The sequence below is a fragment of the Manis javanica genome, chromosome 12, assembly GCF_040802235.1.
Source record: "Manis javanica isolate MJ-LG chromosome 12, MJ_LKY, whole genome shotgun sequence".
Lineage (NCBI taxonomy): Eukaryota > Metazoa > Chordata > Mammalia > Pholidota > Manidae > Manis > Manis javanica.
In genome coordinates this window covers 72800147-72820259 of record NC_133167.1, presented here as the reverse complement: position 1 = coordinate 72820259, position 20113 = coordinate 72800147, and the positions used below count along the sequence as shown (strand labels likewise).

General features: G+C 38.3%; 1 protein-coding gene across 1 annotated transcript in view; it reads right to left on the bottom strand.

Annotated features, from left to right (window-relative positions):
* Positions 1–20113, bottom strand: part of LOC140845109 (bifunctional 3'-5' exonuclease/ATP-dependent helicase WRN-like) — a 290063-nt gene that overhangs the window by 231848 nt on the left and 38102 nt on the right. Inside the window, exon 2 of the mRNA XM_073218859.1 lies at positions 10694–10797. The gene's annotated coding sequence lies outside the window, so the exon portion shown is untranslated. The remainder of the gene's footprint in view (positions 1–10693; positions 10798–20113) is intronic.

Here is a 20113-nt window from a genome sequence, read left to right as displayed (position 1 = left end):
TAGATTTTAGAGGTAAGCTTTAACCCACATGTGTAAGATAGAATTTAATTAATAATATAGCATTACACTTAATAACCAAAAGACATACAGCTTGCATTTATATAACCTGCTTAAACTTTATAGAGCCTTAGACACATATCTTAAACTCTATATAATTTTACATGCTTATAAGTAAAAATCATAGCCCACACACTTAGCCCAAACACTGTCTCATGCCATTTTCTGTTTAGTACTTAGCATGTAGCTTACATGAATTAGTAATCACAATAAGACTAGGGGAAAGTTAAAAATTACATGTTAAATGGCTACTATTAGAAGAAATGATGATACTTACTTAAGGGTAATAAGCTGGAATTATGTAAACTGACAGAAAAAGGATTGTATTATTTACGATTAAAGAAAAATGTTTTAACATTATGGAAACCTTAAAAAGATATAAAAATAAAGACCCTGCTGCTTGATGTCAGGAGATGCTACAACCTTAATTGGGTGTTTCGTCTCCTCATTTATCTCCTTACTCACCAACACTGTCCTTTCCTTCGTGACCCACACCTCAGCTAGAGCTGGACTCCGGCACAATAGTGATAAGATTTTACACTAGAAAAGCTCCTCAGCCTCTGGATATTGAAGGGCACATGTGTTTCTCTGTGATGAGGACAATGAGTTCTAGAAATCTCAATTCCCAGCCTAGATAACAGGCATACCACGAGGCTGGAGGTGTCTGAATACAGTGCTGGGAAACCCTACACATGGGAAAATGTCTATTCGCCATCTTTAGCTTTTAAGATTCTTTTGATGGATGTGAGTTTTTAGAAAAGATAATTATCCACCTTCAATCCTCTGTTTACATTTTTCTCAAGGAAGAGAACCCTGAAATTGGCTGGGGGAAGAAAACAAAAAATCTTTGGGTAACACAGTAATAGGAATTTTCTAAAGACTGATTGCCAGGCATCTATTAGCATCTATTTCAGAGCTGAAACAAGCTTTTCTTACCATGTTCCAGCAAAAAACCTTCCTTAGGACTTCTAAAAATTGAAGCAGAGTTAATATGTAATATTTTATTGGTTTCAGGTGTGCAACATAGTGATTTGATAATTATATACATCACTAAACGCTCACCACAATGTGTAGTTACCTAGTTACCACAACTTCTGTTTTGTCTATACTTTAGGGAATGTTGCCAGTCAACACAACTTCGATGAAACTCTCCCACTTGTTCCTCAATCCTCAGAGTTTGTGCTAAAGCTTATATTGCATCATAGACTCTTTTTCCTCTCCTAACATATTTCTTTTTAAAATATATCTCCATAGACTATACTTTTTAAAGTTCTATGCTGAAATACGTATTTTTAAAGAAGTTTTCTTGCTCAAATTATTATTAATATCTTACAGAGAAGTTAAGTAACTTGTACAAGATTCCACCACTAGAAAGAGGGGGAGCTGGAATTTGAACACAGACTCTTTTTAAGAAGAAAAGAATTTAAAAAGGAGAAAATGAAGATTTTATAGACTGGCTACACAGTACCAAGCATGGTGTCTCTTGCAATGAGGTCCAATAAATCTTTGTTGAATGGGTGAATGGATAGATGCACGAATGAAAGAAAATGAAGGTGAGATCTAAGTCAAAAATGAAAGGAGATTACATGAAGTAATGGGAAAGGAAGTTGGTATAAGAGGTCAGGGAGTATTTATGAATTCTGATCAGTCTATTGGAAGTATTTTGTAATAATTTTGAAACAGCTGAATGGCAGGTGACAGAAGAGACTAGAATGTTTTCTGTACTCATGCCTTTTCTGGTTATAAAATGTATATATAATATAATTTACATATATGATATATATAAAAATGCATATTTATAAAATATTATTTATATAATTTGTGATTTATATATAACATACAATAAAATATTTAGTAGATAAGTGAACTTTATCTTCTAAGTAATACAGCATACAAATCCATACTTCTTTACCTAGAGATAAACATTGTTATTAACATTTTTTTATACCCATCCATAAAAGCAAATCTCTCAGGAAAAATTGCTATTTTAAACCAAATTTTATTGTGACTCCTTTTATATCCTACAGCACATCACATGATTTATATCAATGGACAATATAAGTGTATTTCCTGTAGGCACAGGTGGGAGAATATGAAAATGTCTAAGCCTTTCCATTTCATTTTTTTTCCTTCTGGTTTTTGGGGTTTTTTTTTTTGTTTGACTAAAAGATGGAAAGCTAGATGGCAGAGCATAGTGGAATCCTTTGGTTTGCAAAGTCAGGCTTGTAGTTGTGAAGAGGCTTCAGAGCTAAACTGCCCAGGAAAATAAAATGGGAAGGATGGTATTTGGAGGAAGCCAAAGGAAGGAGGTTCCCAGAAGAAATAAAAGAAAAGTCTTTAGAGAACAGTGAGACATGATTCTAGGGTGGGCTGAAGATATTTTATGAGATGTTTTACATAACATTATCTTTGTAATTGTTCCTGTTGGGCATTACAAACCATAGGCATCTCCCCTAATTTTTAGGAAAGCATACATTCGGAGAGTCTGTCTATGGAAATCAAGTAAACAGATGATTTTCTCTGTCTCTGATAACATGATATACAAGAGGGACACCGTTCGTCAGATGGTGAGATAATTCATTTCCTGAAATGCTGCAACTTAAATAACAAATGCTGTGGCTCACAGCTGGGGAGGACCATGGAAAGCAGGAGCTGCCCCTCCCACAGAAACTTGTTCTACCTATGTTCTACTAGTAGCTAGGTTAGTACTAGTAGAATAGTTAATACTAGTACTTGACTATAACAGTAGCTACACTATAAATTGTGCAATTACTTTTCTCTTAATAAAATTCACTTAAATGTCAATACATAGACCTTTGCCACTGTTATTCTACCCTGCCAGGGCATTATAAACACCTGAGTAGCTTTAATAATACATGACGTTCAGGCCTTACCTGAAGATTCAGATTTGGCTGCTTTGTAACTGATTTAGTTACATCTTGTGGAGATGTAGATTTTGGGAAGATCTAGTGAGGAGACCATGCAGAGAAAGTGAAACTACAGAGAGAAATGCACAGCGCAGAGGAGAGAGCATATATCACCACATACCTAGAGTGAGGGAATGGAAAAGGAAACAGACAAACTAAAATTAGGAAGAAGAAAAATCTAGGAGAGATGGTATAACCTCTGGGAAAAGGGATCAAGAGTGACCAGGAGGACGTAATGGCAGATACTGCTCGCAGTTAACTCAAGGACATAGCCTCTGAATTTAGTGAGTAGAAGAGCGCAGGTCGTCTTTCACAGAGGCAGCTACTTAGGTATTGGTGGGAGAGTCAAGAGGGAGAAAGAGATGGGGTTGGGGAGGAGGAAAGGTTGGACATAGCAGGTCAAGTGGGAAAACTGAAGGAATGAGGGCAATATGGGGGGCAGCCCACATATAGGTGGTGGATTCAAATGAACAGCTTTTTAGGACTGGGGAGAGCAGAGAGTATTTATTTGAGAGCAGATGAGAAGCAGTACTTGGAAAGAGACCTTGAAAAGTATTTTAGATAAAGGGGATATTTTGAGAAGTGATAATGATGGAAAGCATGGATTCCAGAGTCCTGGAGCAAAGAGTGCAAAATCCAGAATCAGATTCCTAAGGTTGACTCCTGGCCATGCCACCGCTCAAGTGGGATTCTGTGAACAACACATAAGATGTGATTTTGTGTGGACAAAATGGGTGATTCTGGTGTAAATTCTTAACCTTATGTGTCAATTTTCACTTCTATTAAGTGGACATAATGACAATATCTTAATGGTTATTGTGAAGAACATATAAGTACAAAAAAAGACTTTCAAGCACTGTGTATTAGTAGTGTCAATTTGTCGTTATTATTGGTTATATCTTTGACCCATAGTACCGGCTTTCAGGTTCATACAAAATCACACACACAAAATCCCTACTATTCCTAAAAGGATTTTTCTGAAGACAAAGCTGGAGCTCCCATAAATTAAACCTGGTCACTGAAGGAATGGGGAGGAAAGCCAGACCAGCAGAGAACCCAAGTGCCTATGAAAAGTGAGGAATGTTTGGAATTGATGACGACAGGGACTCCTTCCTTCAATAACTACTTTGCGTCTTTTAATTTGGATTTAATTGCTACCCTGTGGGTATAGTGATCTTCAAAATCTAGAGCACCTCTCCGGCCGGGACCGGAATGGCCTCAGCAGTCAGCGTGGCGGCCGCAGCCGCGCCTCGGAAAGCAGCCCAGCCGCTCGTGCTCGAGAGCCTTCCTCCGCGCCACGGGGCACCCGCTTCGCTTCGGCCGCTCCTCGCGCCCCTACAGGGGCGACAAGCCATGGCCTCGCCTCCTGGACAGGGAGAGGGAGGAGAGCCTGCGGCAAGAGTTTGTGACATGGGCGCACCTTCGCTGTGAGGAGTCCACCTGCCTTCGGAGTCGGCTTCATCTTTCGTCCCACTTGGGAACGGTCCCATTTAAGCCTTTCCTGCCGTGCTCGCGCGCATTGGCAGCCTTGTGTCCAATCCATGCGCGGAGAGCCCCTGTAAATGCTAGGTGCTGACATTCTCACTTGAACACAGGTCCCTGTGTCCCGCTCACCTTCCACCTCCCGACTGGAGCAAGCACGGCCAATCCCCTACCTACTGGAATTTGATTGTCTTAGCTTCTCATTCTAGAGCACGTTTTTCTTCCCCATTAGACTGATCTCATGGAAGGAAGAGCCCTAGTTTATTGATCACAATCCCTACTGCCTGACACTAGGTAGGCGCCCAACCACTGCTTCTTGGATGACACACAGACATCTGTGGTTTGAGGTAGTAACCGAAAACTGAAAATTCGTTCTTCGGAGTTGGGAAGGGTGAGGAATAAGACTTAAAGTAGCAGAGAAGGCAAAAAAAAAAAAAGGACTAAGGGCTCTCTCTAATGATTAGCTATTGTTCCAAATATTATCATCATCATCAGTGTTGTTCTTTTAAATGTCCTTACCAGGTCCTATATATCAGTTTCTTCTTCCCTATGTATCTGCTATGCTATTTCTGTGTCTCTTTAATTTTATCTCAATTTTCTTTCAGTTTTGATGTGTAACTGACTAAAAATGTAAGTATATTTGAGGTGTAGAACTTGCTCTTCTGGTATATGTAAAGCACTGTGAGATGATTGCCACAATCAAGTTAAATAACATTTCAGTCACCTCACATACGTGCCTTTTGTGTGTGTGAAGTGACAATACTTAAAAACCCACTCACAGCAAATTTCAAGGATGAATACAGCAATAATAAGAGTCACCAGGCTCTACATTAGATGTCCTGAACTTATCCATCTTGCATAGTTGAAGCTTTCCACCCTCAATTCCCCAAAACCCCAACTACTGGCAACCACCATTCGAGTTTATGCTTCTACGAGTTGAACTCTTTTAGATTTCACATATAAGTGAGATTGTTCCATATTTGTCTTTGTCTCTGGCTTATTTCACTTAGCATGTATCCTTCAATTTCATCCAAATAGTTGCAAATAACATTTCCTAATTCTGTGTTTTCTAATTACATAATTTCCAATACAGATAATGGAAATAAATATACCGTATATGCTTCAATACATAGAGCCATGAGCTATAGTGATTGTACAAGCCTGCTGGTCATAATGGTCTAACATAGCAGGCACAATTTAAAGAAAAATCATGGAATTTTACCTCTAACTCCTGCCTACAGCAAAGAACCCCACTGTCCCAGGGGCTTGACTGGGATTTAGTGTGCAAATGATTCATCTTCCTAGAACCACCTCAAGAGTCCATGGTGTCCTAAGATAGGGCAGTGAACACAAAACAGAATCACTTTTATGGCCACTTACACGCAGCACCAGTCATAGCTACCCAGGGGTTGTCCTTAATTTCCTTCCCCCTTTCCAATCTAGCATTAGCCATGCAAATGCCTCCATGAGCTCTCCTCTTACTAATCAGTGTAGACACAACAAAGCTTAAGTTGTAAAAATCCCAAGTGGAAAAAGTCATGTTTGAGGCAGTCAGGGAAATCTAAATCTGGGGGGCTAGGTGATGATATTACCAAGGGCTTATTGTTCCCATTCAAGTGCCCAGACAGCACCGGTTATGCAGGCAAAGGTCTCTGTTTTTTCAAAAGTGCATACAGACAAAGATGTAGAGATGAAAGGACCCATATGTCTGGAGTTTCACTTATCACAGCAAGAAGTGGAGGTGGAGTGAGGAAGAGAGGAGGAACGCAGGGAAGAAGGGAGGATGGGAGGGAGGAAAGAAGGTGGATGAAGCAAGTTTGGTCAAATCCTGGTAAATGATGAAGCTCGATGGTGGTTTTTATGGGGGTCTGTTAGAGTTCTCTGGCTATTGTTTAGTGTATTTGAGTATTTTCATGACAAACTTTTTTTGTAAAGGACAAGTGAAACCTCTTCACACAAATCGCAGCGATGTAAATCACCCCTTATGTGTGTAAATTCGTTAATAAAATGTCTTTCCAGAAAAAATATATATGGAAAGAGAGAGAGAGAGAGCACCTCACATAAAAGGCGATACAAAGGGACCTGATGCCATCTCTGCTTTCAGAATAAGGCGGAGAGCTGGGAATACAGAAGGCTGTTTTTCCGATGTTTTGATGGCAGGCTATTAACATTATGTACCTCCCTCAATCTCACAGGTAAGCCTTTTATTTTCTCTTTTTCCAAGTAATAACTTAGGGTATTATAAATGAGTGCCATTATTTTCCAACTGTGGTTGTTCTGATATTGCACAACCTACTCCCTACCGCTCAATTCTATTTTTTGCTGGAACCCAGTGATAGTATTTCCCCCTGACTCCTCTGGTGGCCATCTGTAGGTAGTCACCAGTCAGGCACTAATTGTAGCACATTCTTTCCTTCTCCCCGAAGCACTCTGCTTGAATTGTCTGACTTCAAAGATTTTTATTATAATTTCAAATACAAAATATCTACTATGAAGATGGGTCAGTTTAAGGAGCCTCTTTATCAAGTGTGGTTGCTTCTCCTAAATTATGACTGAAGAAAACTGCTAGGATGAAACAGCCTGAAAATACTTCCTGCTGCTTCCACTAACATCCTTCTAATCTTATCTTGGCAGCAGATGGACAGCCTAGCAAGGACGCCCCTGGGAAAACAGACGAGGGTAGCAACATTGAGATCTAATGACCTATGTACCGCAAAGCATGTTAGGAGTGGACAGGACGGACACCAGGCTGCAGGCCACTGGGATAGAAGTTGCTATCTAGTTAACAGAGGCAAAAAGAAGAAAGAACAACAAAGATGCTGAACAACAACAAGTGAGTTAAAAGGCCTTTTTCTGGCAACCTGGAGATGATTCTTAAAACTCTCCAGCTCAGAGTTACACATGCAAAGATTTTTATTAGAGGAAATTTCTAGGGGGAAGGAGCTGAGAAAGGACCAGAAGACCTGTTTGTGAAGCAAGGCTGACCCTGAAGGATGGAAATAGAGATGGAAGGATGGATGGAAGTGCCCTACACTAGTCCCAGGTCCCACCCACCCCACTGCCCTGTAGTCTAAGAAAAATTTAGCAAGATCACTGGAGAGCCCTGCAGCCAAATTCCATTGTCCCGAGAGTCCTGGGTCTCTGGGACTAGGTTGGCCTCAGGTTCCCTGGCGCACATCATCCTCAGTGGAAAGTCTGGTTTCCATAGGACACAGTGACATTGCTGAGTGCAGCCTTGGCCAGTGACTCTCAGCAGTTAGTGCTCTGCAAGGCATATTCGCACGGCAGCCACAGGATCCATATGAATGAAGTTCACACATTCGATTTTTAAGCTTTTATTTTTTTTTTGAGAACTACGCTGCATATGTATTTTATGGCAACAGCATATCTCCGGTGTTTCTGATGTTTTTCAGGAATAATGAAAACAAGGAATAAACCCCTGGCTATATTCCACTGGAGAAAAAAAATAAAAAGTTATGTGGGCATGGCACTATACACACTCATGTGTCTGCGGCCTCTCTGGGCTTCCCTTTCTCACATAGTGATCTGTAACAGGGAGGGTCCACGCCTGAGTCTGTGTGACTCATCAAAAACCAGACCAGAGAAGGAATAAGTAAATGCTGATGACTGACCCTGGTTCTGTCACACACTAATGGTGACACACTGGAAAAGCCACGTTACCCTCCTGAGATTTGGGTTCATCCTTGATGAAATGCTGGGCTGGATGAATTGTCTCTGAGATCTCTTTCAGCTTGAGAATGTTTAGTTTCAAATGCTCTCCATTTGAATGTCAAGCAACAGCTCAACTTAATGTACGCATCAAATGTACTTATAATTTGGAAAGGCAGAAAAAAAATTTTGTTCAAAGTGTGTGGAGGAAATGAAATACGTTGCCTTACTTATCCATGAAGCCCACAGGATTATGTAGGGTCGGGAGGGACAAATGGAAATGAAGACTACTGTGAATTGTTACAGGTGTCTCTGCTTGTTCAGGCTGCCCCAGCCCTGAGCAGCACAGCCAGAAACCACAGGTTTCTTGAGGTCCTTGCTGACAGAGTGCAGGCTGCACCGCCTTTCGGTCTTTGATTTTGCTAGTCGTATTCCTAAAAATTGTCTTTCTCAATACAGGAGGCCTGACCACTGGCCGGCCACATCATCAGTATAAGAGGATGTTTGTTGTTTTTAATGAAATGATTAAAAAAAATACATCTCACATTTGAGGATTTTTGCCTGATACATTTTTAATCTAATGCGGGTATTTGGTTCTGAAGCTGTTTTGGCTTCTTCCACTGATGGACTACTTGTGATAGGAGTTCACGTGTCAAGAAGTTTTCTTATTTAAAGAAATCACTACAAAATCAACCTGAATTGATATTTGAAGGTTTGTGCCCGTTTTAAATCATCAAATTTGATGAAAATTTAGTAAGTCTTAACTAAAGCAAAACACCCAATTCTAGTTTTAAGTATCCTAAATGTTCTTTAGAAATTTTCTTAGAAAATTAAATGCTTCAAAGGAGGAGAACTGAGTGAACAGTAGCAACTAGAAATAACAGACCTAACAAGGGCAAAACATAGATTAGCAAAGTTTGCTTTGCATACTTTGAGACAATAGTGAACAGAAGTTTTAGGCACAAATCTCATAACATAACTTACTGGTTCAGGAACATCTAAATCAATATTCCTCAATGCCACTAAAATACTCCTTTATTATGAATTGGAGAAAGAGATAACAGTGGGGAACAGTACAGTAAATCAAAAGTTTTTCTTTTTTGTTTATTTTTTATAGCTTACAGTTCTACAACTACTAATGGAAGTAAAGAAAGCAACATTTAATCAAATCAGTTTCTGTGATAAAACACATCATTTATTTAGGCAACAAAGATAATGGGGAACATACCTGAGATAAATACCACTGAAAATCTTACTAGGAATTAGACTCCGCATGGTATTTGACTAAGAGGCCACAGAAGTGTTTGGAAGGTAAGATTAAAGGCATTGCTGGAGGTCACTTGTCACTGGCTCAAATGTCAGTGGGTATATTTCTCTAATGCACCCAAAGCAATTAAGAACAAGTTAAAGCAAAAACAAAAGACACCTCCCTGTTTTCCAGCATTCACCGTAACAGTCACCTGGGTTCTTGCAGCCCGTCCTGGTCCCGTTGCTGACAGACCTCAGTACATTCTAGCTCCATGCAGCTGGCCAATAAGGCAGCTCCTACAGACTGACCAAAGGGGAAAGACCCCCAAGTTAATGAATGATTTTCATAGACACTCATCCAAAGCGAGTTTCTTCTTGGTAGAAACAAAACGGAGAGCAAATTTATATTCCAGTCTCTAATATCAAATAATAAGCTACTATAAGACATGTGATAATTGGGTTCTAGACCTGGTCCTTCTGCAAACTTACTGAGGTTCCTGGCACATATCACTGAGACTCACTCAGACTCTTTGGGTTCCAGCAGCATCTGTAAAAGTGATGACCTCGTGTATAGAGCTCTCTACCCTTCATGTCACCATATCCCTTCGGCTGTAACACTCTAAGACCATCACCATACACTAGAGTACATGATCAACAACCATTAGAACAGCTAACTGGAGAAAGCAATAGTAGCTCATTTAGCCTCTTGATTCTCAACTATTTTTATTCGGGATTTTTTGCTATTTCTCCACCTTTGTGAGCCTTAGTTATTTTTTCCTGCTAGGCAATTCCTCATTTTATCTCTGGGAAGAACTAAATATTAGGAACCATATAGTTGTAAACCAATGAGCCTTAGGTCAACCAGCCTTCAGAGATACTTCATTTGGTCCTGTAGGCCAGCAGAGAGTTTGAAAGACAAAGTCACTAGGCAGGTGCTTTGAAATGCCTTAGACCTGTGTTTGCATCCTTTACACTGATATAAATCTGCTTTTATATAAGCCAGGAATAGTATACTGATACACAGAACTATTAATACAAGTTTACTACATTTATATTACAGAATGATGGAAACCACAACAAAAAACGATTTGGTAACAGAAAGCAAAGAAAGGGTCACCAATCACAGGGAAGAAAGACTCCTTTTTGGATGAAAACACAGACTGCCACAACTCATCCCCTCAACCCATACACACAGAGAAGAAAAGCAAATGCGAAAGTTGCCTACAGCAACACATGACAGACAGAGGTGGGAAGCAATTGGCATGTCACATTACAGGCAGTCAATCACGACTGGCTAACGATGGTGGTACCTGACTCTGCTGCAGGTCACTGGCTTGCCTGAGAGGAGTAATTGACGGTGGGGGCACGCCAGATGTGGACGCCGACCAGCCCACCTTGCAGCTTACTTTCAGTTCTGTGAACACGAGCAGAGAAAAAGTATTAGTCTAGTAATGTCTGCAGCGATGGAACAGCTCTCAGAGCCTCTGCTTGTCTGCTGCCTGCTCTTTCAAATCACCAAATATTTCTGATGTTTGCTAATAGTTGGCAGGTGATGAAACAATTTCATAACAATGGACTCTAAAACAAGCTTTATTTGCAGATCAACTCCTGGGAATAAAGAACAAATTGTGGAAACAGAGGTCTTGTTCTCCTGTACACCTGACCCCCTTTGGGGTTAGTTTCTATATTACTAGAGGAACAATATCCCATGGGGAAGAGCGAGTGACATGGCCATTTGGGGAATGTTTTGCTTCCGCTTTGGTTCATAGGTCTCCCAAGTCCTAAAATGTCTTTTCCACACCCTGCAATTTTTTCTTTTCTTTTCTTTACCCTTCCCGTTTTCTTCCTCCCTTCTTCCCTTCTTTCTTTCATCATCATTGTGCTGAGCTGGCTGCTTTCATGTTTTCATTGCAACATTTCTCTAAATTTATCTTCATTCCCTATAAATTTTATAACCATTTCTAAGACCTTCATTTTTTTCAAAATTAAAAATCACTCCCTACCTCTTTCTCTACTTAAGGATCCCCAAAGAGCTGCATAGGTCATTGGCAGGATACTATGGAGATGAGAATTTGGGGATGGAAATTTTCTTCAACCAAGATGCATAGAATTTTTGGTGTACCGATTTTCAGATATATTTGAAGATATTTGATAAAGGAGAGGGGAGGTCATAAAAAGAAAAATTGGCATCTGTGCTTTTATCCCAAACTATTATATTAGCTGTTTGTTTCTGAGTGCTTGGTTAGTCTGGCTATATTTAAATTACTTACACCATCTGTAATCCTAAAGACACACTTCGGTTTCAGAGAGCTCCCCATGTACAAATTACAAGGCTGAGGCTCAGCAAGGTTAATAATCGCATTGCAAATACACAAGTGCATTTCAGAAAGCCTTTCTTTATACATTTGACTTGACAATTAAACTCACTGAACAACTGGCTTCACATGATGTTACATCACTAAGTTACTGATGTGACACACTGATGCCAGAGCAGGAATGTGCCCAGTTCTGTTGGGAGAAAAAAATGGGCTGTGCCACTATATAGGAACACTATCTTCCTGCCATTTCTATATAAACACACTTCAGAAAAGAGCTTTGTTATGTCCATGTCACATGATTTCTTAACTGCCAACTTCAGACTCTGCCAGCTGTCTTCCAAGAGGTCCTCCCCACTCCTCACAGCCACCAGATACAGATACAGAATAAGACAAGCTGATGCCCGTTCACACACACACATCCCTTTCCTCTCCTACCTCTGCTTCCACCTACTAAACAACTGTCTCACCTCCATATTGTAATTATTAAAGAGCACTAAGAGCCTCTTTCTTGGTAAAGCAGATAGTCTTTTACCTGTGCTTCTGGTTTAAGTGGTGAAAAAAAATTTGATAAATGGGCTTTAGACTTAGATATGACTTTCAGTCTTTTCAACTAGCTGTATAAACTTAGTTTTTTTTTTCTTGAAGTGTTCTTACCATCCTTCCCTAGGAAAATAATATTGAATGTTCCTCACATTCAACTGAATTGAACTCAAAAGAATTATCTGAAGAAGTCCCCCAAATCCAAGAAAATCCTATCATAGGCCTCTCTAGGGCTGTGGCATCATAATTTGTCCTGCTCACTTACCTTTGGGAATAATACTGCATTGAGCCTTAAACAGTGAGGCTTAGGAGCCTGAAACTAAAAATAGTAAGTTGCCATCCTCAATTTTGCTAATCTGAAAATTGCTAAGGCTTTGGGGGATCAAAAACAATGGACATATCCCTCAAAAGAGATCTAGGATACAGCTTTCCTCCCCCAAGAGAACATCATTCCATTAAGAGATTAATTATAAACTAGAAGGCATCTGTCCTTCCTACACCCAAGGAAAATCCCCTTCCTTTGTAAACTCTTGTCTGTAACAATCCCATGTTGTTTGTGAAATTTCAGGGAAGATCAAGTGTAAAGAGAACAAGGAAGGGTTAGTAGATTAAGAAAGAAAGAGAGGGAGATGGGAAAAGAAAGAATGAAAGAGGAAGAAAGAAGGCAGGGAGGGAGGAAGGAACTAATTTTAACTTATTTGAATAAACCAATATCAAGATATTATCATGAGATGTTTCTAGGATAACTCATCATTATAGTAAAGTTTCTACCAAGTAAGTACACATTGGAATGTGTTACTTAATAGTTCTTTCTTTTTATTCTTAGTGCATACAACCTATGATCACTTTGTTTTCTTTTGTTTTTTTTAAAGGTAGTCATTTCTCAATCATTTCTCATCTTTGCTTTAAGATGAACTGAATTTCTGTTCAGGATTATGTCCCTTGATATTGTTACCAGATAATCTCGAAGTGTCCAGCACTGTCATCAGGAGCATCGGAGTTCTCTCTGCTTTCAGAAAGCAAAGACAAATGGCTGTTCTCAGCCTCTGTATCTACCCAGCAACACGAGATTTGCGCCTTTTCACCAAAGAAATAACTTTCATCTAGCATCAAAGAAATAAAATCACACAAATTGAGGAGATATAATCTTTTCTCCATTTTTTTTTAAATACACAGTATTTTTCTTTACTAGCAGAGACATATCATGATTTTCCCAAGTCAGTCATACTGTTGAAAGTTTCCACTCAATGACTCTAGGCTGCAGAGAAGCCACAGAGAGAACTTTTCAGATATACCAAAGTATGCTTCTTGCAAACTCTACTTTCATTTCTGGAGCAGACCTTTTCTTTGAAATTGGTGTTTAAACAGTAAGAGGCAATTTTGTGAGGACTATGTTAAAATGTCATGGATTCCAAATACTTTCTTTTAAAGCTTCTATCATACATGACAACAAACATATACAATACCCTCCTGTCTCATAATAAATGCAACTTGTTCTGTATATAATTTGAATGAAATGTTATAATTTTGCTTTAAAATTGTCGGACTGTGAATAACCTAATTAATTCATGGTTGACTATGATTTCTAAACAGCAATCAAGCATACTCAGAAATTTTTGCTCTATTAGTCTAATCTAGAAATTGTTTTGAAGTGTAGTGAAATTGTTTTAATAACTAAATTTAATAATTAATTAGGTTGACCTAATGTAAAACTTGGTATTGATTTAATTATTCATTAATGTTGATTTGGTGGTCTCTTTTGGAATTTTGACGCTATTTTTTTAATATCAAATATTTTTATAGACCCCTAAGATACTCATAGGCCTAGGGGTTGTGATTTTGAATGCTGAAAAAATAAAACAAATCTGATCATTGCTGTGATCATTTTGCTGATGTGACCACAGAAAAAGAAAATCAGCAGGATGCAAAACTACCCTGAGAGTAGAAATTCTTTCTCTCCAGCTTTCCATGGAGCTTTCTTCTCAGGAGGCACCTAAGACTTACATAGCTTTCCATGAGTCCCACTCTCCTATAATCATGGAGCAAGATCCTAGCGTTTCTGGAAGGGTCAGATAGTAAAATTACTGATGCTTAAGTAATTGTTAATTCATTTCAGGAATACTAGAATTCTGGTGAAGACCTGAAAACCAGAGAGAAGCGAGGCAGCCATGTGATGGGTAGAATTTATGATCCAGTGATGGACATAGAGAACTACAGGACCCACTGTTTAGAAGACAGAGAGAATCACATGCATATGGAGTTAGGAGTGCCCTCTGTATGCTTTCTCTATCTGACTAACTGGGATTTCCCTTGTCTTCCACTTTCTTATGCGGACAGAATATAAATAATGCTGTTCATCACATAGGGATGCCTGAGATGCTGCAAGATATGGTTGGTTCCTTACAACAACACAACATAGCACAGCAGAGCATTAACAGTTTTTATTTTATTTTATTTGACAGCCTCTTTTATTCTAATGTACAATTTCAGAAACACCCTTAGGATCTTCATCACTTCAGCTAAATATGAAAACGTACTTTTGTTTTAAAAAAATACTTTTTTTCACATTAGAAGAAAATTAAACTGTGTGTGTACAAAGCAACATATTTTACCTATCTAATAACTAATATGTGCTTCTTAATTATCTTTAAAATCATTGCATAAAGAAAATCCATCTGCCAAGATATAAATTTGAAAAGACATACCATGATTTGTATCAGGATCCAATGTATCTCACCATAGGGGGAGAAATTTCACTTTGTGTCATGATATCAAAAAAAGAATAAACAAACAAACAAAATAGAATAAAATCACTTCATCACTGGATATTAGAAATGAATACGTGACAAAAACTATTTCACCTATTTTTGAAACATGTTACACTTTGTTTCTAACTAACAAAATGAAGGAGAATCCTCGCTTAAATTTTCTGTATCGCCTACCTTATTAACGTGAAAATTCTATTCCTAATAAGTGAAAATGAAAACTGGACATGACACTAGTGACATGTCCTCTTTATACCATGGTTTTTGTGGTTTGTCAAAGAACAAACTATTCTGAGACAAAATATGACCAGATATTCTAATTTTTGTGGTCCTGATACCATGTTGTTTCAATAGTCATGGTATTTGTGCTTCTGCCTTAAGCCACTCATTGCCCATTATAGGCATAAATTAAGCAATATATGTATGTGTCTAGGAACAAGACTAATCAAAGACCATACATGGTCAAAACCACTGCGGCTGGAGATTTCAGTCTGATCTCCAGTAACAGTCATGTCTTTTCACCCTACAGCAGAACTTCTGGAGATCTCTAAGACCCATTGGGGAAGTGAGAACATGAAGTCAAAACTATTTTCATAAAAATACTAAGGTGTTATTTGTCTTTCCTCAGTGTATTGACAAATGCACTCAAAGTCCAAAAACGATGATGGATAAATGTGCTGCTGTTACCTTAGCACATCAAAGCTACAGCATCAAGCTGTACTAATAATCATGTATTTTTCACTGCTACATAGACTTGCCTATTTAGTAGACATTTTCTCAGAAATGAATGAAATGAGCTTATTGCTTTAATGAGACAACTGACAGAATTTGTTGACACTGATAAATTTGAGCTGTCAAGCAAAATTTTTGAAAAGCTTGTATCCACTACTGTGAGCTTGACAGCATCCTAATACTTCAAGGACTTTTCTTATGATATCAGTGGTGATATTAATTAATGCAATGTATTGATTTATATAGCAAAATGTGTCCACATGAGGAAGATTTGGATATTTTCTAAAGCATGATCTTATAAATCATGCATGGGAAAAAGATCCATTTGAAGTGCAAGTCAGACCAATGGATTTTAATGTAACAGAATATGATGAGTTATGGACATGCAACTAACCCTTATGAAACTGCTATTTGTTGAGTTTGGGAAGAGTATAAAAGAAGAATATCCACAATTATAAGAAAAGATTATTAAAATATCCTCCCTTTTCAATTATGAATCTATACAAAGCCAAATTTCCTTCACGTATTTTCACCAAAGCAATATATCCGATTGAATCCAGAACTGATTCAGTGCAAAGCAAATACAAGAATCTATGTTCTATTAAGCCAGACATTAAAGAGATTTGCAAACAAGTAAAACAATCTCAATCGGCTGACCACTTGTTACAGTTTTGGAAAATATAGTTATTTTTCATGAAAAAAACGTTCATTCTGTTAATATATAATGCGCTTACTATCTTAATGAATAAATAATTTTTTAATTCACAATTTTAATTTCTAATATGAGAAATATCGTTGAACTTAATCCACAAAAAAGAAAAGCTCTTCAGGATTCTCAATAATTTTTAAGAACACAAGGGGTCACGAGACTGAAGAGTTTGAGAACTGTTGCTTTCTCCAAACTCTGAATCCCCAAAGAGTTTTCTGAAAAAGGTAACTTTTTATACCACCGATTTGCCAGTGTGATTTAAAACACAAAACTTGAAACCAAAGAAAATACCATGAAATGTGGGAAAAACTTTGAAACGCCAGGAGATTTGGGAACCACCAATTTTAAATTGCTGCCCTAGAAAAATCTCCATAGCGATGTCCAAGAAAAGCTATCGCCTGCCCATGAGACCTGAGGGAAGACATCCACATTCTAAGGCCATTTTTTCAACACTTATAATTAGAAGCAAATGCCAAGATTCTTTCATTGATTTTTTAATATTCACAAATGAAATCTTTTGGGATAATTGCCATGACTTCAAAAATATTTTTGATTTATCATGAACTAGTTGAAAAAGGTCACACTACTTTTAAAACTCCTTTCTGGCCTGCTTTGTGTGCATTTTCTGTAACAATGTTGGTAGGATTATGCACAACTCAAGTTTGCTATTTGCTACAATTTTATGAAATTGTTGGCAAAAGTTTTGGTAATAAATGGTTAAACACAGCAAAACTATATTTTAAAAAATTTAATTTATTGGGCTGGGGAATAATGGTCATCTGTCATTTTCACCTGTACAGAATCTATTGACTCTTTTTTTTTTTTTCCTGACACAGTAGTTTGAATTTTCTTTCGAGACAATAACCTCAGATTTTATGGTTCTATTGCAGGGGCTGCCTGAACTCCAGCTGCAGAAGTGGCCCTGTGACTCAGGTCCATCCAGTCCATCATTCTAACCCTTGACTTCACTCATAAAATTATTGTAAGAATAAAATAAGATAATAAATGTAGATTTCACCTCAGTGATGTGCATGTAATAAGAGCTCAAGAAATGTTAGTTGGTTTTACTATTAAAAGGTGAATCTGATCTTTCATCTCCTCTTCTTATAATATCATAGAATCTAAACTGCTTCCTCACAGTGGGACACATGGCTCAGCTGACATAATCAGGTCATCTCCAGTCTTGCCCCCACCATAGCGCATTAAGTTCTCTGAAAGTTCCGCACGTCTTCTTTCATTCTAGGAGCTTAATCATGCTCTCCTTCCCCCTTCCTTCCCTTTCCTCCTATACTAACCTGAATGCTCAGTGAGGACAAGCTTCCTGTCTATCTCATTCCACACTGTATTTCTCCTGAGTAACATAATTAATTGATCCCTGGTAAGGATTCACGAAGTGCTTATTGAATGAATTGTTTTAAACCACATTTAATAGAATGAAGCCAGCATAAGATGAAGTATTTATACATTTCTCTTAAAAAAAAAAAACACGTTTCTGCCAACTTCCCAAAATACAGAAGAGACTTCTGTTGATTTTAATGTTTAAAAAAAGAGGAAATTGCAGTGCCTTTCTTGGACAGTAGACGGCAGTGCAAATATTATTTGACATAGATCCTCGTCGGTTTACAGATTCCAGAACGTGTCCCTGTAAATATCCAGCATGAAGTCTGATCCTTTTTCTTTATGATGTTTTTTATGGCTTTTCACCGAGACAGGCATTCTTTGTGAATACTGTTGGTGCATCGTACCTGCAGGGCCTTTCCAAAGAAAGCCAACAGCTGCCAACTAGGACCAATGTCAGGGAGGACTCCTGGCACAGAGGGCACATGGTGGGGCCAGGTTCCCTGCCGTGAAAGACACAAGGAGCTGGCATTACTGCCAGAATTTGAGCCTGCGCATTGTGATCATGGTTCTTAACCAGGATTAATCTATTGAGGGGTAAGTAAGATGAAGTCACCTTCTAGATTTTCTGAACTGCTTATTCCTGGTTAATAATTTTTCCCCAAGAGAATCAGAGAGTAGTTGGATATTTAGAATTTCTTCAACAAGAATGAAATTACTAACCAGTCGTATTCTTTCCAACAGTTTTATAGTTTTATGGTGTAGTATAGGGTATAATCTCAGGGGCTATGCCCATGTTTAGTAAAAATTAAGTTTAAGGGACTCTGTGTGTGTGTGTGTGTGTGTGTGTGTGTGTGTGTGTGTGTGTGTGTGTGTCTGCGCGTGTGTGTCACACATATAGTTATATATAGTATATGAAATAAGTTATCAGACTTTGCAAACTAAACCAAATAAGACCCAAGCTTAAAACCCATACATGGCTTTAAACACACATACATGTCAGTTAATGTCACCAAATCCCTTGATTTTCAACTGCTCCTGGAACTTTAACAATCTTGCTAGGAAAAGAAAAATAGGAAAAATAAAATGAGCGGTTTCAAAAAAAATTCCGTGAACTACGGAAAAACAAAGTCTAGTGTCCTGTCTTACTGAATGAGGGGGCAAAAATGCCTTCTTGCTTTAAAACACCATCCCCATCAGAGGTACAGAAGCTCCTTGAAGGCAGACACCATCAGTGCTATTTTTTAGGGGAAAAGACTGAGCACTCAGATTCCCTAGAATTAATTTTTAGCTATATCAAAACAATCAGTTATAAGTATCTCTCCATTAGTTACAGAAACAGAGAAATTTCATGGGCTGGAGAACAGAGAAATCATTTCTATGTTGGATTTCTGAGGAGGGTTATTTGGGGCAACATATTTATTTTTGTAATTCTGCTTCCCTTGGTTTAAGATGATAATACATTCCCTGACTTTGTAAATCACTTCACACAAACCCTGAGTTTAAAATCCATAAATGGTTTCCTGTCATTTTTTAGGTTAGACCAGCATCACCAATGTGGCCACCTCGGCCAGCCCTTGCCAGGCACTAGGATTCCCCACTAGCCATGCTACCCTGCTCTCCTCTTCCCAGCCACTCTCCCACATACATCCTAGCATCACAGGGTCACTGCAGCTCCTGGTCCTCTCCTTTGATCACTCTTTCTCCTAATTCACCTGGCATCTCAGTTCCCATGTTGTCAGGAAGTCATGTAACAGAGTCCACAGGGACTATATAGCATGATGTCACTTTTCTTGGTTCAGGGCTTTTCTCACAGAATGTAATTTACATTTTTAACCTTCGTGATTAGTAGCTGCCACCCCCATTGACACATGCTCAATGTTTAGTACTTGATATAGAAAAAAAAAAAGAAGTGGATAAATGAATGGCTGAATAAATGAATGGATTCATGATCATGGAGGTGGGAATAGGGAACCCCAACCTAATTAAATCATGGGGAAAATGCAGCAGTATGGATCAGGAACTTGAAATCCACTAGAATCCGCTATTTATCAAAAGTCTACATAATATATTTGATTTCTCATGAGCTTCAACTTGGTCACATAATTTTCAAAGGCTCAAAGATGATCCAGAAAGGTGATAAACTTAAATTTCATAATTCAGGGTAAATGTAATTTGCAATAATCTTACAGCAAATTTTGTAATTCTGTAAGGTCCTATTTTCCTTAAACTTGTTCATTTAGCTGTTAGTTTGAACATGGAAGACCTTACACACAGTCTGAAGGTGGAACACCTTAGAAACAACCAGAAAACAGTCATTCTTTGCTC